The sequence below is a fragment of the Megachile rotundata genome, chromosome 4, assembly GCF_050947335.1.
Source record: "Megachile rotundata isolate GNS110a chromosome 4, iyMegRotu1, whole genome shotgun sequence".
NCBI classification, from domain to species: Eukaryota; Metazoa; Arthropoda; class Insecta; order Hymenoptera; family Megachilidae; genus Megachile; species Megachile rotundata.
This window is the reverse complement of record NC_134986.1, coordinates 2,114,276-2,131,643: the sequence shown is the minus strand read 5'-3', so window position 1 is coordinate 2,131,643 and position 17,368 is coordinate 2,114,276. Positions and strand designations below refer to the sequence as shown.

General features: G+C 32.0%; 1 long non-coding RNA gene across 1 annotated transcript in view; it reads left to right on the top strand.

The window, feature by feature from the left end:
• The window catches only part of LOC105663690 (uncharacterized), a 122,983-nt gene extending 107,421 nt beyond the window's left edge, over positions 1 to 15,562 (top strand). The window contains exons 2-4 of the long non-coding RNA XR_013037878.1: positions 14,386 to 14,435; positions 14,542 to 14,572; positions 14,653 to 15,562. This is a non-coding gene — a long non-coding RNA (uncharacterized LOC105663690). The remainder of the gene's footprint in view (positions 1 to 14,385; positions 14,436 to 14,541; positions 14,573 to 14,652) is intronic.
• The last annotated feature ends 1,806 nt before the right edge of the window (positions 15,563 to 17,368 follow it).

Sequence of the window (17,368 nt, the reverse complement as noted above, 5' to 3'; positions counted from 1 at the left end):
GCTATTGTTTGCTTCCGCCAACGTAGCTGGTGTCAGGTGTCGATTCACTGTCGTTTCAACGTGTTATTGTCTCCAGTCTTCACAAGTAGGTGGATCTAACTATTGTTTCCCTCCAATATCGTATGCCAGGATATTAGATCCTAATTATCTATGAAATCCTGAGATCAGGGTAGCATGCTTTGTTTCTGATTTTAATGCTGATAAGATTTATTGTCCATCGTGCAACAATTGAATCAAGCAATTCAATACCATTACGCGAAAAATTGATAAACTATTCATTTCCACCGAAAACTTTGATTTGACACAATAGTATAGTAATTGCATCCCTGTACTGTCATTTCTGGTATCACTTTTCGTCCGTTATATTATTGCCCATTGTAATGTACTTCCTGGCTTTATTTACCACGTTTTGGTAACTCAATCTTGAACTTCACGTTGAAGATAACAGTAGTAGAATTTTGAGGTAAATGTGAGGTTTTCTCGATTTAAATTCCACTTTTCAGTGAACTAATATTTAAATCTGCATATCAGAATTTAATATTGTTAGAATTATTTCGAAAGTACGGATTAGACACAATTATCTGAATAAATTCTTTTTAGACCAATGTTTTATCTGATAATTATTAATAGCTATAACAACTTGTTGCGACAGAAGAAAGAAAGATTGGTGCTGTATTAATCGATCAGGGTCGACGACTTTGCACCATTTTGTCACACTCGTACAATTTTTATAATAAATAAATATATTATGTTACCGTGAAAGACCGAAATCTGGAGAATGTCGACTTTCGTCGGTGAATGTCAACATTCACATAGTCGCTTGGTGTATGTCCGAAATATTTGTTGAATACCCTTATTTCTGACTTACACCGGTAAATGTCGACTATTCACCATGCACTAATGGTGAATGTTGAACATGTCGGAGATTTATATTTTCTTCTCCGTAATTCAGTCACTATAAAACGTAACAAGGGTGACGTAACTTTTGCGCCTCTTTTTCTGAAAGGAGTGACCAAGAATTTAAAACACATAGTACATTCTAAGCGTACGTGTTCTTCCTCCGTGGTCTATTCTGGTGTGAGTTTCATATAGTATACTGAACAATTCTTCATTGGTAACATAATACCGTATATTCGTTTCCCTTGATTTTAATGGCACAATTAATTTCCTTTCATCATTCATTTTTAAAACATCAAAACGTTTTAATCGTCTGTAATCTAAAGGTGTGCTGCACTTCGTTTTAGCACAAACCACTTCAGAAAGTATTTTAGAGTACTTTTCTTGAGAAAAATATACACAATTGTCTTTTCGTTTACCCGCAATTAATGCATTTAACTTTTCAAGAAAAAGATCACGATTTACTGCAGTATCCATTCAGTATAAATTACGGTATCGGAAAAAAAAATTAAGAAAACGTTGCTCGCATCATCAAAGCTTGCATAACACTGACAAAGCTGACTGACTCCCAGAAAAACAAAGGATTTGGCAGGAGAGAGCCAGTCGCTTCTTTGTCGACTCCTTTCTTTTGGACCTCTACCAGAGCATACATGTGATTGTCGACATACACCGGTAAGGGTCCGAATGTACAAGAATGTAATGAAATATTCGATCTTTCACCGACATATTTGGTCTATATTGACATTCACCGGTGAAAGTCGACATTCTCCAATTTCGGTCTTTCACGGTAACATATTTATATATATATATACATATATATATTACGATAAGCATAACTATAGAAAGTGAAAAAATACAAAACAAATTAGATGAAACAAAATTGACAATAAATGCTAGCCTTTATAGTGAATTTTCTCACAGATAGATCAATTCAAGTCAGAATAAATGGAACAACATCAAATTCCACAAAAATACAGAACGGAGTTCCTCAAGGATCTGTCATAAGTGTTACTCTCTTTCTAATTGGAATCAACGACATTATAAAAAATCTAAAACCTCCAATAAAATTTTACCTTTACGCTGACGACCTTATAATAATCTGCCACGGTAAAAACTTAAATACATTATACAACCTTCTACAAACATCCATAAACCATCTTCAGGAATGGTCTAACAAATCAGGTCTCAAATTCGACAAAAAACTGACATGGGTCCCACATATGCGACACATAAGAGACTCTTGCATGAAAAGACTAAACATAATTAAAGTACTAGCCAATAGTAGTTGGGGAGCCAATCAGGAAATACTACTACAAACATACCGAGCATTAATACGAGCAAAAATTGACTATGGCTCAACCATCTATAATTCAGCAAAAAAAGGAACTCTAAAAATAATCGATCAAGTTCACCATACGGCACTGAGAATATCCACAGGCTTATACTACACTTGCCCAATAACTAGCATCCTATTCGAGGCCAATGAAATGACTCTAGACCAAAGAAAGAAATACTTAACACTTAAATATGCCTCAAAAATCTTTACTACACCGAACAACCCGACCTTTAGCTACATCTTTTCCGACAAAATCAGCGAATTATACTCCAAAAAACCAAAGCTCCCATCACCTTTCCGCATCAGACTAAACAAAATCTTGAAACCCCCTGTTGAATGGACTCCTACCATCGAACATAAACATAGTAAAATAGCACCCTGGATTATCAAGACACCACCTACTAATCTGGACCTAGAGGATCTACCAAAAGCACAAATAGACCAATCTACACACAAAACCAAATTCCTTGATATAAAAAACAATTTCTTTCACTATAATCAAATTTACACTGACATGACGGTTCCAAATCCGAGTCAGGAACAGGATACAGCATTGTCACCGAAAATACAACAATAAAACAGTGTCTCCCCTAAACTGCATCTATTTTTACCGCAGAGGCATACGCAATATTTGGAGCCTTGAAATACGCCAGCATCAATAATCTTAAAAACGTTGCCATTTTCTCAGACTCAATTAGTGTTATAAAGGCCCTAGATACTCCAATCAGCAGCAATACTCATAAAATCATAACGAAAATACAGAAAGCATACACAGAATTATACCAAAATTGCAACACTGATATAAATATCATTTGGATTCCCTCACACCAAGGAATAACGGGAAATGAAGAAGCTGATGCAGCAGCAAAAGAAGCAGCAACCTTATCATCAACCGAAACAACCTTTCCGATTCCATGTCAAGACCTTACAAACCACATTAAAAAAATGATAAAAGAAGACTGGAATAAAATCTGGACCACAACAAAAACAACAAAAATACACAACATAATTCGAGATTTCTACCAACAAATCTCAACCTGCAATTTAAACAGGAAAAAAAAATCTGTAATGTCTCGACTAAGGTTAGGTCATACCAGGATAACGCATGAATACCTAATAAAAAAAGCTGACCAACCCTATTGCAAATACTGCCCCACCGAAACTCTCACAGTAGACCACTTTCTGTACCAATGCAGAAAAACCGAACCTCAAAGACAAAAATATAAATTAAAGCCAGATACAGCCCTCACAGCCAAAGACCACATAAGAAACACCATAAACTTCCTGAAAGAAACCAACATCTACAACAAAATATAGTACCCAAGCATACAGCCGTCGCCAATAACCATGCAGTCGACGCGACGTTAAACACTTACGAAGAAGAAGAAGAAGAAAATTGACAATAAAAAACTGTTTCGTTATTAAAATAACATTAAAAAAAAAGTAACGCTCTATTTTGAGTTTTTAAATAGACATTTTTTAAATATTTTATTTCAATTTAACCTAAGCGTGGAAACTAACTGGAATTTCTTACAGTTATATTATTTGAACAATTTTTAAATAGAAATTGTACAAAAATAATTAGAATTAGAAAACATCGATCAATTCTCTGAAAATCCACCTCTCCGGGTATATGGCTATGCATGGTAGCGAGTGGTGGTCATATATCCGAACATCAATGTGCTTTGAATTAAAGACAATATGAAATCTAATTACCTGTTCAATTCGTCGTTAATAACATGGCATAATAGCATATCACGTTATCGACCATTAAGGATCGATATTCAATACATCACTCAAGAAAAAAAAAACAAAAAAATTCTTTTGAGCTCTACCACTATCAATTGCGGCGATTCGAATCATCGATCTCACACATATATTCCTCGATCGATGTACTGATTGAAACGAGATCGCTACGTTTCTCCTTTGTTCCAGTACAATAGAATTCGTCTCGGCTTCTTTTTCCCCGAGACTTCTTCCTTGTTTTCGGTAGTTCTTTTCGTTAGACGACCACCTCTGCCGCGCCGTTTGCGAAACGAAAAAACGCCGCTTCTAATTGGTCACCACAGTGATGTATAGGTTCGCCCGGATTGCTTATATCTACCAGACTCATCTCTATCCTCTTCTTTTGTCGAATCTCTAACGAACTCACGCAATAGCCAATTTAACGATTCGCTGGCCTATTTTCAACCATAGCGGTTCATCTTCAGCTAGCCCTTCCATTATGCCTTCTTGTACAGGTTGATCCTTATATTTTGGTCCTCACTAAAATTGATATTTCAAATATATTGGGGCACTTGAAATTATAACTGTACTTGAAACCTTAAACTAAACACCTTGGGACATGATTATATTGATATTATAACTCTTTACTGTGACATGTCTGCTCTGAGTCGTGAAACAATTTAAAATATTACTTTAAATAAACTATTTGCAGCTTCTACAAGAGCTTTTACAAGAAGTTTTAACTTTGTCAAATGTAGTCGAAATTAGATAATATAATATTAAATTAAAAAAATATTACAAAATTAATTCTAAATAAATTACTAGATAACTTAATTTGATAACTTGTTTGTTCTTAAATTTAATCTTCTCGACCATAGTTTTGAGAAAACATTATTTACATTCAAAAAACGGTATATAACTCATCTGTGTGGATAACCTCAAAAATTATTTATACTTTTCATAATGAGCTTTAATGAAATGCATATTAAGAACTGTACCCTTTTTACATTTTAATTCAAGCAATATGTTATTGAAGCTATCAAAGCGGAGTGGAGCTTTGAGTAAAAATATTGAAAGACAAAGTATGTAAAAAACATATTTCAAGTTCTAAACTTTTCAGAAAATAAACTTTAAACTTGGCGAAACTTGGTGTAGTCTATCTGAAGTGATCGAATATAATAACTTAGAGAATTTATTTGATAAAACCTTAACGATTAGAGAATGTATAAGTATCAAATGATAAAATCACCTTTGCAAATTGTATTTATGATGGTCGAAACGTATAAAACACCCTGTATATCGAAAAGAATTTAAACAAGACAGACATGAATACAAAAAGATCCCCTTTTTTCCATCAGAAATGTCCTATCAAAGTGTCCCTTCAATCACTGTCATCCATGTTAGACGAACGAATCAAAGCCATTCGAAAAAGGTCGGTGTAAAAATACATGGTTTTACCATGTGTGCCGTTTGTGGACCCTTAACAGATACTGAAACGATCGGTCCAACTTATAACATAAAAGACACCCTGTTTTCTCAGTCAGATTGGAAAAAGATCGGCAATCTTTTGACAGTGCCGTTTTCAGGCCACTTTACAGACTACTATTTTCAAACGAAACCTTGCGCCCCATGCAGAGCTACGACTAATGATGTAGTTCGCCGCCATTATTGTGCAAAACTGACAAGATTATTTAAGATGCGACCAACCAGTTGGTCGAATTTACGAGGTGCGCTCTATGAGCCTCGGTTAACCGAATAATATGCCTCCTACGGTTTGACCTGGGATTCGTATCGATATATCGTGTTTCACTCACCTTGCTCCTTGATGAATACTGCCAGCTGACCTCTCGCGAATCGTAAAAAATGTTTAATAACCCAAACAACTTCTGGTTATTCAGTTCCTATATTTTTATTTTAAGGAACTTCAAGTCACGAGTGTTTACTATAAAAGCAGCACAGTTGACGCTTTATAAGATTGTGAGTTCTGTTTGTTATATTACCGTAGGGCCCACTGTTCTGTATTATAGCTGTTCTCATAAATTTGTATACTACTACACCATTGAGTATAGAGGCGGTAAATACACATAGCAAGTCTGATCGTTTACTTATTTATTTGATTTAACTACTTATTTATTTCATAACTAACCGGCATTGAGTAATACATACATATATGGTCACGTATTATGTTGCTATTTATATGGCCAAATAATATATCGCCACATGTTTGTACAACCAAGCATTGCGTGGTCAAATATTATATCGTCATGCGTTATAAGTTCAAGCATCATATTTTCAGAAGCATCATCTTCAGAAGTCAGATATTCACGATATATTGTTAAAAAGTTCTATTTCCACAATTTCCTGTTTTACGGCATAAGATCCTCGGTGCGAACAAATACCTAGATCTTATTAAAAGATATTTTAATAAAAATACTGTATAATAATACGGTCTCTTGTACCCCACTATCACATAAAATAATTTTCCAATTTTGCAAAGTAGATGCACTATAAAAGTTGGTAAATATGCAAGTGGTAAAGTGTTATACACTGTCTGCTGATTTCCAATATATCATTTGTTATGCGACAAATTAATTACTTTAAATCAGGCAAATTTACAACATCATTAAGAAGAATTAATTTAATTGTGTGGAAATATACAGAGTAGTAATTGATAGATTACCGTAGCATTAATTAATGTCGCTGTATGTACATGTGCTAAAAGCTTGAGAAGCAACAATTAGTGCGTTTGTGTATACGTCATATGATTCTAGAGGACGATCGATTATTGTACTACGCATAAGTATGGTTAAATGATGGGTCAAAAGTGATTCGGCGTTGGTCGCCTAAGGGTTAACGTTTAGCAGGGAAAGAACGTGTGTGCCAGTTCCCACCATACGACACCACCGAGTAGAGAGGTGGTAAATCTGCATATCAGCTTAGGTCGTCCCTGCTATAACTTTCAAACGCATTGCCATTATTTTCTTTAGACCTAAATTTATGAAGCGGATAACTAAAATTGCGGCTGACATGATAATATTGTCGAAGATCAAATTAAGGTGGAATAAACAAGCATAGTATGAAATTTAGTTGGAAGATTTAGATTGAAATGTCCGTTAAGTTGTACAGAATGAAAAAAAGCATGATTATTTTTGGTAACGGACGGTGTCATACATCAAAAATGTTTAAAATAATGATCGAAATGGTTTTCAATCAGTTGAATTGCATCCCTTTTCTCTTAATAGTATTAGATTTAAGTTTCATCGAAACAATATGTAGTAACTTATAGCACTTCAATTTTTTAACTATGTTGAACCTTTTACAGTTTACACATGTAGGTAACTATATGCTACACTTAATTAGAATAACAAGAATAACTATGTATGGTTTTGTTTGAACTTGGTAGAAGTAGAAGCGGTACGGGAATGTTTTGTTTTAGTACGTACCATAAAAAGCAAATAACTTAACGAAATTTCACTTCACTTTTCTTTTAACAAACTGGAAAATGTTCTTAATTAAATACAACTTTAATAACTCTTGTAATCTTAAAACAATTATCTACCACTTTTAAACTATCTAAATTGCTTTGCCTACGATTCCATCAAATTGATTTTCCACTAATTTGCATTTTAATGCAATTTTAAACTCAGGAATTAAAAAGGATCGGACAATTTAACGCATACAACGTTAAACACCGTGTGATTAACTTCCAATATTTACGATCTACATAAATCCGTCAAGATTTCAATTAATATTCAACTTCGCATAGCTTCGAATGATGTATTACGGCGGGTCAGGAACAAATTTAGGAGAGTCCGAGCTGACAAAGTCTATCTTCTAACTCCCCCAGGGTTAAAAGGATACAGTAGGCTTCCATTATATTGCCACCATTTACACCGCTAATTGAGCAAATCCTTTGTAAGAAAATTCACACACGCTGGATGTGCTTTTCTCCTGTTATTGAATCTCGCGGAGATTCATGGACAATATCGTAATATCAAACGCTGATGATGTTTTTGTATAATCAATGAACCCAATCGTAAATCCTTCGTTGATCGCTGAAATTAACATCAACAAACTTTATATCACTACGCGTTATATGGCCAAGAGTTAGCAAACATTCTGTATGTATGACTCTCTATGACGATTTGATTTATTGGACATACAATGAAAACAAGGAAGTTGCGTTTTTATGATGATCTATTGTAGAAATTGACGGTCTTGTATTCAACGGACTGTACATTTGAATGCTACATAGGCTTCCTTTGGACGGATACGTAAGTAAATTTGACAATATTTAAACTATTGGATTTATAAATTTTTTAAATTTATAGTTTTTAGATTTTCACATTTCAAAATTTTCAAAATTTCAGATATTCAAATTTTCAGACGTTCAGACGTTCAGATGTTCAGATGTTCAGATGATCGAATTTTTTAATTTTCGATTTTCGAAATTGTAAGATTGTAAAATTGTTAAATTCCCATTACAATTCCTATCTACCTAAACTTTTAAACACCAGAATACTCATATTTCTAGATTCACAAATCCCAAAACCAACAAATTTCCAGACTCTAATGTTATTAGATCCATAAATCCCAAGGTCTCTACATTTTTTAGAATTTATAACCCTAGATTTACAAAGTCCTAAATTTCCAAATTTGTTGATCCTCAAATTTCTAGACCATTAAATTCCTAGATTTCCATATTTGTACATCTTCAAATTTGTAAATCAATAGATTCCTAGGCTCTCGAATTTCTAATTCACAAATCCCTAGATACCTAAATTTCTAATTTTCTAAATCCCTAGATCCCAAATTCCTCAGATCCATAAAATCCCTACGTCTTCAAATTCGTATTTTCCGTAATTTTTAGGTCCCCAAACTTCTGGATTACCAACCTTTAGATATTGTATTTGTAGATTCCTAAATTTCAAAATCCTCAAATTCTTAGATCTCCAAATTTCTAATCTACGTATCCTCATATCCTCAAATTCCTAATCTTCGAAATTTCTAAGACCTTCAACATTCTTGACTACCAAATCCCTAGATTTCCATATGAATCTTTAAGAATATTAGTATAATATTTTAATTATATAACAAATTTGCTACAAACAAATTTTTAGAGAAGGTCGTACATTCAATAATTAATACATATTTTAACTTCATAAATATTGTTAAAATATGTTACGATTTATTATTTTCCATAGTGCTATTAAAATATATTCATTAACTTGATGAGTATAGTTGAAAATATAAGTATCTGATATACTTACGCACGCATAAGTAAACATATGTAATGGCACCTAGTAACTATTAATTTATGTTAGTAGTATCGGTAATTGCAATTATATTTATAATATTCTTTAATGATTGAATTAATAAGGAAGTTATTAATATTACAATCTGTTTTACTTTAAACAAATGGTTCATAGGTTTTTAAAAATTTTTAGACAATTTTCCGAAAACAAAACTACAAAAATTGCTATCCAATATATTTCATTTATTTTTATATAATGAAATCTATTTGGGATTGCTCGTATCACAACTTTATACCTTAGATTTTCTAGGTGATAAGTGATTTCATAAGTGATTTACATATAAACTTATTTTGTATTTATTGTATCCTTATTATTTTTCAGTTATACACTGGATTTTAAAGATTAAATAATTGGCATTTATTAATTAAAAATTGTATAAACTGATGAATAAATTAAAAGTGATTATACATATACATTACTAAATTAAAGTACAGAAAATAGTATAAATGTAACTATTTTAATATTAATATCTGCAAAATTACAATTTGAACACTTTTGAAGAATTCAATTTGAAGAAATTACATTTGAATGCCTCTTTCAAATGTTGAACAAGCAAGCAATGGATCGCCATTTTGTTACACTGCCATTTTCCCTAGCAAATCCTAAGATGCTCGATGCTACACAATAAAGTACAACTTTCATTAAATCTGTATTAAGGCATAGAATGATTTCAAACATAATATCATGACTCAACTCTTAGCAATTTCGACCCATCTTTTTCATCGTCCCTATTCAATGAAACGTTTCTCAAATTGTTATGGCTGGTGTATTAATAGCCACGCAATTTATAACAGCAATTTCGTGATCTTCTTCAACTAATCAAGTAACGCTGCCAGTTTAGAATTGCTCCTATATCGCGGTATGTTCTTTTTGCAGGGTCTGTTCACCGGTAACGACGTTCCGCACTACCTAACGAGGGGCAAAATATCAAAGGGGACGTTACGCCTTAGCCCTAGACAAAAAAGGTGATCGAAAACCGCAGCGCCCTATTGGCCAGCCAACTCGAATGTCTGAATTCCCTAATCTAGACCCAGGACCCAGGGTTTTAAGTGGCGGCATAGAGGTGTATAATAGGGGCCCCTGTCTGGCCCTTCGGGCTACTCTAGTTCTTCTTCTGAATGTCATAAACTAGCACGTGAATTCCATCGTGTCTTCATGATAACTGCTTAGATCTGCATTCCTTTTCATATTATCGAATTGAACAAGTAAATTTGACAAAAATATATATTTTCTCTTTAGTTAAATATATCATTTTGTGTACTTTTGTACAATTAAACCTCGGTAACTCGAAACTGTATAACTGGAAAATCTTTATAAAACGAAAATTTGGTTAACTCCATAATCTATGATTTTTCTGACAGTTGTATCAGTCAAAACTAACTTCATTACTACTGCAATATTCACATAAGTAAAATGTTAAGGTTAGAAAGTTTGAGTGTTGAGATAGGTTTTGGATTTAGCAGTAATTAGTTCTATAAATTATAATTGGTATTGAATTCAAAATTTTTCCATGTGTACACAGGATTTAGGTTTATTACGTTTGAACTGTATTGTGCGCAACCAGTCTGTCTGTGATGTTACAAATAAATGAGTTAATTTTTTTCACATGCTGCGAAATCTTCTATAAATCGACACGAAGCTTACCAGAACTCGAATTATTTGCCACGTGTCTAAATGTATTATTTTATCTTTGTAATTCAAATTTACTTCTAGAAGTGGAATTTTACCTGCATAAGTCGAACTTTCGTCGGTGCAATCTCTGCAACGCGAAAGTAGTTATATTGAGGAGAAAATATCTCCTCAATATAGGAGATATTGAGGAGATATTTTTGAGGAGAAAATTGAGTTTGAAAGTTCATTAAAATATTTATAAAAAATTTGCTTACGACAAGAAAGATAACAATTTCAACAATTCTTTTATTAATTCAGCAGCTAATGGATGTTATAAATTAACGCATATAATTATTGATATCAACAAAATGCTTAATATCGGTCCATTATGATGTTACTGATGTCTACATTCGCCATACTTTCGATTAAGTTCTTCGTGCTGTACTTACATTAATGTCAACAATATAATGAAAAATAATTGATAATACATTTTAGCGGTATTAATAATTATATTCATTGATTCAAAACGGTAAATAATTGTTACATTTACGAAAAACTAATTGAAATTATCATTTCTCTTGATGTATGGAAGTTTCCTTACAAATATTTTGGAGAACATTCAGATTCAATTTTCTCGAAAATCAAAAAGAAATTTTGTTCTATATTTTTTACTTATTTTTTTCGCAATAAATTACTTCGTCAGAAGTGCTTTACAGCATTTATGTAAATAATAGAAGTAAAATTATTGTATAAGTTACAGTTCATTCATGCTAATTTGTAAACGAAAACATAATTAGGACGATACTAAAAACGAAGTTGTAAGTTATTAATACTAAATTTTGAAACATTAAAACTTAGTTTAAGCGAGAGTTAAATTAATCCAACACAATTTGTTTGTTGAAGAGGATCAATTTTTTTTTATCCTTAAGTGCATTAATAAGGGACTAATATTTTATTGTTTGCAGGCATCATAATTGTCAGGAGCGAGAATAACAAAACACAGTTTTTAAATGCAATAAGTATGTATTTTCATTCTATGATACGCGGTATATTACAAAATATAAACAAACATAATTGAAATTGCTGCAAAAAAAAACAGAACGAAGACGTAAGCGAGCATAATGAGTACGCAATTTCATTGCTCCAAATTACATAATTAACACAAGAGCGCTGCTAAAGTATTGATCTGATCTACATCGATCCATTCGATCAATAATTAGGGAAAAGATAGGATCGAGTACATACGTACAGTTTGTTGAAAAGAAATAAGATAACAAATTATTTCTTGTTGTAATTTTAATTATATGTGCAATTGTATTCAATACTCTTAGGTGTTACTAATTTTAAAAAATATTTTCTGGGTACCGAAAAATTAGGTGGTTTCAAAAATGGCACAAACTGATGTTACTAGTACTTTTGTGGATACACAAAGAAAATATGAAAATCAATTTCAGTTTTTTGTGTGTAATATTGTACGTATTTTATACATTAATCGATCCAATTTTGCATTTTTTGAAAGAAAATATTCAGATAATTATAGCAGAAATCAATATATTGGATGATATTTAATATTATTGTTACATAATGGTACAGATGCATTTACTGATATCTATTTACATCTTTTTAAATAATTCCTAGTATTTCTTTTATACAAAAAAATAAGAAGTAATGCATAGATTTTTACCATCCTGTTATGCTGCGTGGTTTTCTCATAAAATTTTAAAACACAGCGATGAAGCTTGAGTTATGTGTATTATTAGTGAACATAGCAATATTTGAACTAAAATTTTTACACATATATTATTACTGCAATTATTAATCACCTTTAAGTTTCCTATGTCTAAGAAATTATTCCAAAATTCGATATTTGCCATTGCGGTTGAATAGTCAGAATTGCCAATGTTCTCGTATAAACCATATTTTCGTAAAACCCTATTTTTTCCATATAAACTATATTTTCGTATGTCATAACCCTATATCTTTCAGTTCCAAATCTGTACTTGTGAGTCCCAAAATTTGTATTATAAAATTTGATTTTCTTTCAGCGAACTAATAATGTAAATGAAAAACGCTTTTCTTTAAATAACGCTTTAACTTAAAAATAGCTTAAAAAATAATATACGCTTTTTTGATTCTATTAGATCGAATTAATACTTCCAGCAACATCGAAAATCGTCTACTTCTTTTTCTAGTAAAAAACAAACAAATAGCACTTAATTTTTCCCCATATTCTCTTATGCCAACGAATAATCTACTTTTTCTTATTAATTTCAGCATTCATTGTGAACGAAATCAAATTGCTATCCCGCATTAAATCAGTTCCGATTATTTGATTGTTTAGTGGATGATAGCTGACAATTACGTGATTCAGCTTTTCCCCGGAAGGCTAGAAGATGACTCGTTAGCCTCGACCGCCGAGTTAGCGCCCTAAACGTAATCATCAATCACCATTAACTCCAGCTATCCGGTCATCTTAATCGTTTCCCAAAATTCAGTACATAGGGGATTCGTAAATCCTGCAGATTTCACGCGTGCAACGGGGCTCCGATTAAAGTTATTTTCTACTCTCTTAATTGTAATCTAAACCTTTGAACGAGATACACCCCGATGGGATGAACATGTTCCAAAAGGTTGAACGAAACTCATGAATCATTTCTTAAAGAAGAGAGGGAACTTCTGCGATGGTTTCCAGAAGCGGATCAATAATTTATCGAATTAACGACGTTGGCCTATAAATCTTATAATAGATATGGCCATTTTACAATCCCACGACTTATCATGGAAGAACCTAAACCAAACTTGATTTTTAATCCGCCTTAATACGATCGGTCGCTAACTAATTATCTCGCTTGTTAGCATATAATGTATGGAACAATTTTTTTGATTTGCAAATAATAAATGTATGCAGTCGCCGAAGGTCGGCCTAAAGTGGACACTGCTCCTTTTAGAGATGAAGATATTAAAGAACCTTCAAGGTTTTTTCAAACGTTGAGGACTATAAATCCTTTCTTCGAGAAAAACATTTATAATATCGATTATTGGGTTCTACGGAAATATGATTTATACGTGAATATTGGCAATTCTGACTAATCAACCGCAATGGCAAATAACGAATTTTGAAATAATTTCTTAAGAATGATATCAAAGCACTAATTTGTGAATCACGATGTAATATAATTACTTTTGTCTCCTGATAGATAGCCATTAATTTTATTAAGTACGGCTTGTTTAGTGAAAGATACAAACATGAACATCAATTATTCATTAAATAATGTACATACTATAAGGATATATAGTAAATAAAACTGAAGTTCATAATAGTTATGTTAATTCGATTAAACTTCATTTTTTCCTATTTCGAGTAACTGTCCACTTATTTTTGTCCCCGACTGTAAATATATGATATTGTATCATATAAAATAGAATAAGTATTATAAGTACATCGTATAGACATTGCATTATTTAAAGTATAATAAATATTATAAATATTTATACATATAGTGGATTTTGCAGCCACAGCCACGGGTCAGCCCCATTTTCGAAGCCGAAAAGTAAGAAAATAAATTTATTATAGATATTACAACAAAATGATACTGTCTAACTTCAATTTCGACTACAAATCGTTCAGATGTATCATGTTTCTTGTTACAAAACCAGATTGCAACGATCAGACAGCAAGAAGATCAACGTAAGAGCAACAAATACTTGTTCAATCTATTGGACGTTCGTTCCGGATGAATCCGTCTAATTGCAAATAAAAAACTCAAGGCGCTCGTTGCCTGATCTGCCAACGGTTTCCGAGAAGATTCCATGGAATCGTGGGACGTGGGTCGCTTTCTCGTCTAGAAAGCACAAGGAACACTAGACTTCCTAGACGCGGCCATGCCGCATTCCGTAAAACTGGCGACCCGCCAGAGTGCGGCATCAGGATCAGCCACGTCTTTGCACCGTAATCAGGGACACGCGCTCAATCCTCTCTGACTTTAACCCAGAAGGTTAAGTATACCTCTTCCTGCCGGCTGTATCTCTTTCTTGCTCTTTATTCGCGACTTTTAAGCGGCCTCCAGCGTCACGATTGATAGAAACACTGTATCCGATGAACCTTTTACTAATCCTGCGAACAGTCTCCACCTGGTATATGTTATTTTTGGGTTAGTTTACAAAAAAATCAGATTTGGAAATTTATTGTATCCCTTTGCTGTTATACAGGGTGTTAGCTGGGTCAATAGAAAGTTTGCAAGGGATGATAGAACAGGTCATTTGGAACATATTTAATTACATATACCTTTATGCAAAGTACCGTGGTTTTTAAGATATTGGCCACTATGTTAATTTCGCCTTAATTAATTTAGCGGACATTTTCGATGTAAACGATTGTAGAAAGTTTATTAGGATTATTATAAACTGCAGATTTGTGTACTTCCTTATTTTCAGAACGTGCTTTGTCTAAATCACACAATAAAATTTTTCTGAATGTAATTCTAAATATTTGGTAGCCGAATGAAACTGGCTGCATGCTGTAGCTTGTAATAAATTTTTAAGTAAATTGTAAGTAAATTTTTAATCGCTCTCTTCTGAGAAACAGTTAACAAACTTAGTTTCTCTAAAACCAGTCTGTACAACCAAATTTGCCATTACAAAATAAAATTTTTCACGGTACTTTTTGTATTATAAAGTTTCGAAGATATTTATAAAAATATGTTTTTTATCCCCAACCTCTACAACTATTCTCATGAATATAAATATCCACGAAAAAATATTGGTTAAATATTTTTTTTTTTATATTTACGTAGTCTGTAACTTTCATTAAAATCGCTAATTAACACTCAGCAAATTTCATTCTTTCTCTCAATGAGTTGATTAATTTTTAATATAACAGGGTAAAAATTATATTTAGTACATATCCACATTTCAAGGATTTTGTATCTTTAGTTTGTTGTGCTCTAAAGTTAGATAAATCTGATTTAATATCCTCTGTTTTTGACATACATAAAAGATGAATTATTTTAAAATTAAAATTAAATATTAGGTTATTTTCTATTAAATGATCCATTTCATAATGTCAAATTGATCCGCTCAAACATAATAATTTTAATTTTTGAGCAAATTGCATTCTTTCATCAGCAAAATAGTAGCGTGAACCAATAATTGAATGGTACCGCGATTGATTACCACCTCATCTGATAATTCATGAGTTTTTAATAAAACGCTAACTTCGATACAGTTTCAACAAAAATTATTTTTAACTTTTATTTTAATTTTTTAAATTATTTTAAAAGTATTTAAAGAACTTAATAAGTAATATTTTCTGATTAAAATAATTTTATCGGTTATCTATTAACTATTACATCGTTTAATTTCCTACTTAGCATAAATTTGATTATATCGAAAAAAACTTGTAAGATAATTTTAAATACTCTGCATTCGTGTGGGTATTCAAACTTGCTCATAAATCAAAGATGTATGTCTATAATCTTCCAATAAATTTCACTATGAATATTTATACCTTCAACTTTGATCATTAAAATCAATTTTTCAACGATCTTTTTTTCAGCTTGTGATACAATATCTTCCCCATGACATTTTGGAGATAAATGTTTAAGGTTTTACACATATTTACATAAGTTTGTTATACGAAATCACCAATACCTTCAATATCACCCACTCTCATTAATCTTCGATAGGCTGGCACAGCGAGTGTTTCTTGATTATTATGCAACATTATTTTGCCTCATTTCATATACTTCCTAATCTATTTCCGCTTTCGCTTCGTCTAATTAACAATAAATAAAATCATTCGCAAAATGACAGATGAGATAAATTTTACTAATCACAATTAATCCTGGTTCAATGTTTTATTACATATGCATCATTTGCAAGAAATAGAGCTAATTAATATTGTATTCCATGAATAAAAATTAGAGGATTTCGCACAAAACAAATATTTAATTTACATATTTCAGTGCAGACATTTTATTGTTTATCATCGTCATTTATCAGCTAGTTTTTCGGTTCAAACATTTTTAAATTATTTATGATATTTCAGTAGTTCAAAATTAATGTCATATTACATACCTATACTTAATAAATGTTTTAAATTTACTATCCTTTTAAAATGCACATTAAATATATATTTTTTCGTATTAAAACTTTTGCAGGGTGATATTGTGAAAGATGAAATGATAAAACAGATATTGAATATAAATTTAATTACTTAATATAAACAACATTTAAAACAAAAGCCATTTAGTAAGCGTGGGAATAGAATTGAAGTGGACGTGAATAAGCGAGCTTTTGAAAGGACAGACAGATATTCTGTTATGGGACATTGCAGAATAACAATTAATATATCAAATGTTTGCCATTTAAATATTGAAGATTTGGAGATTTGGACATTCGGAGATTTGGACATTTGGAGATTTGGACATTTGGAGATTAGGAGATTTGGACATTTGGAGATTTGGACATTTGGACATTTGGACAT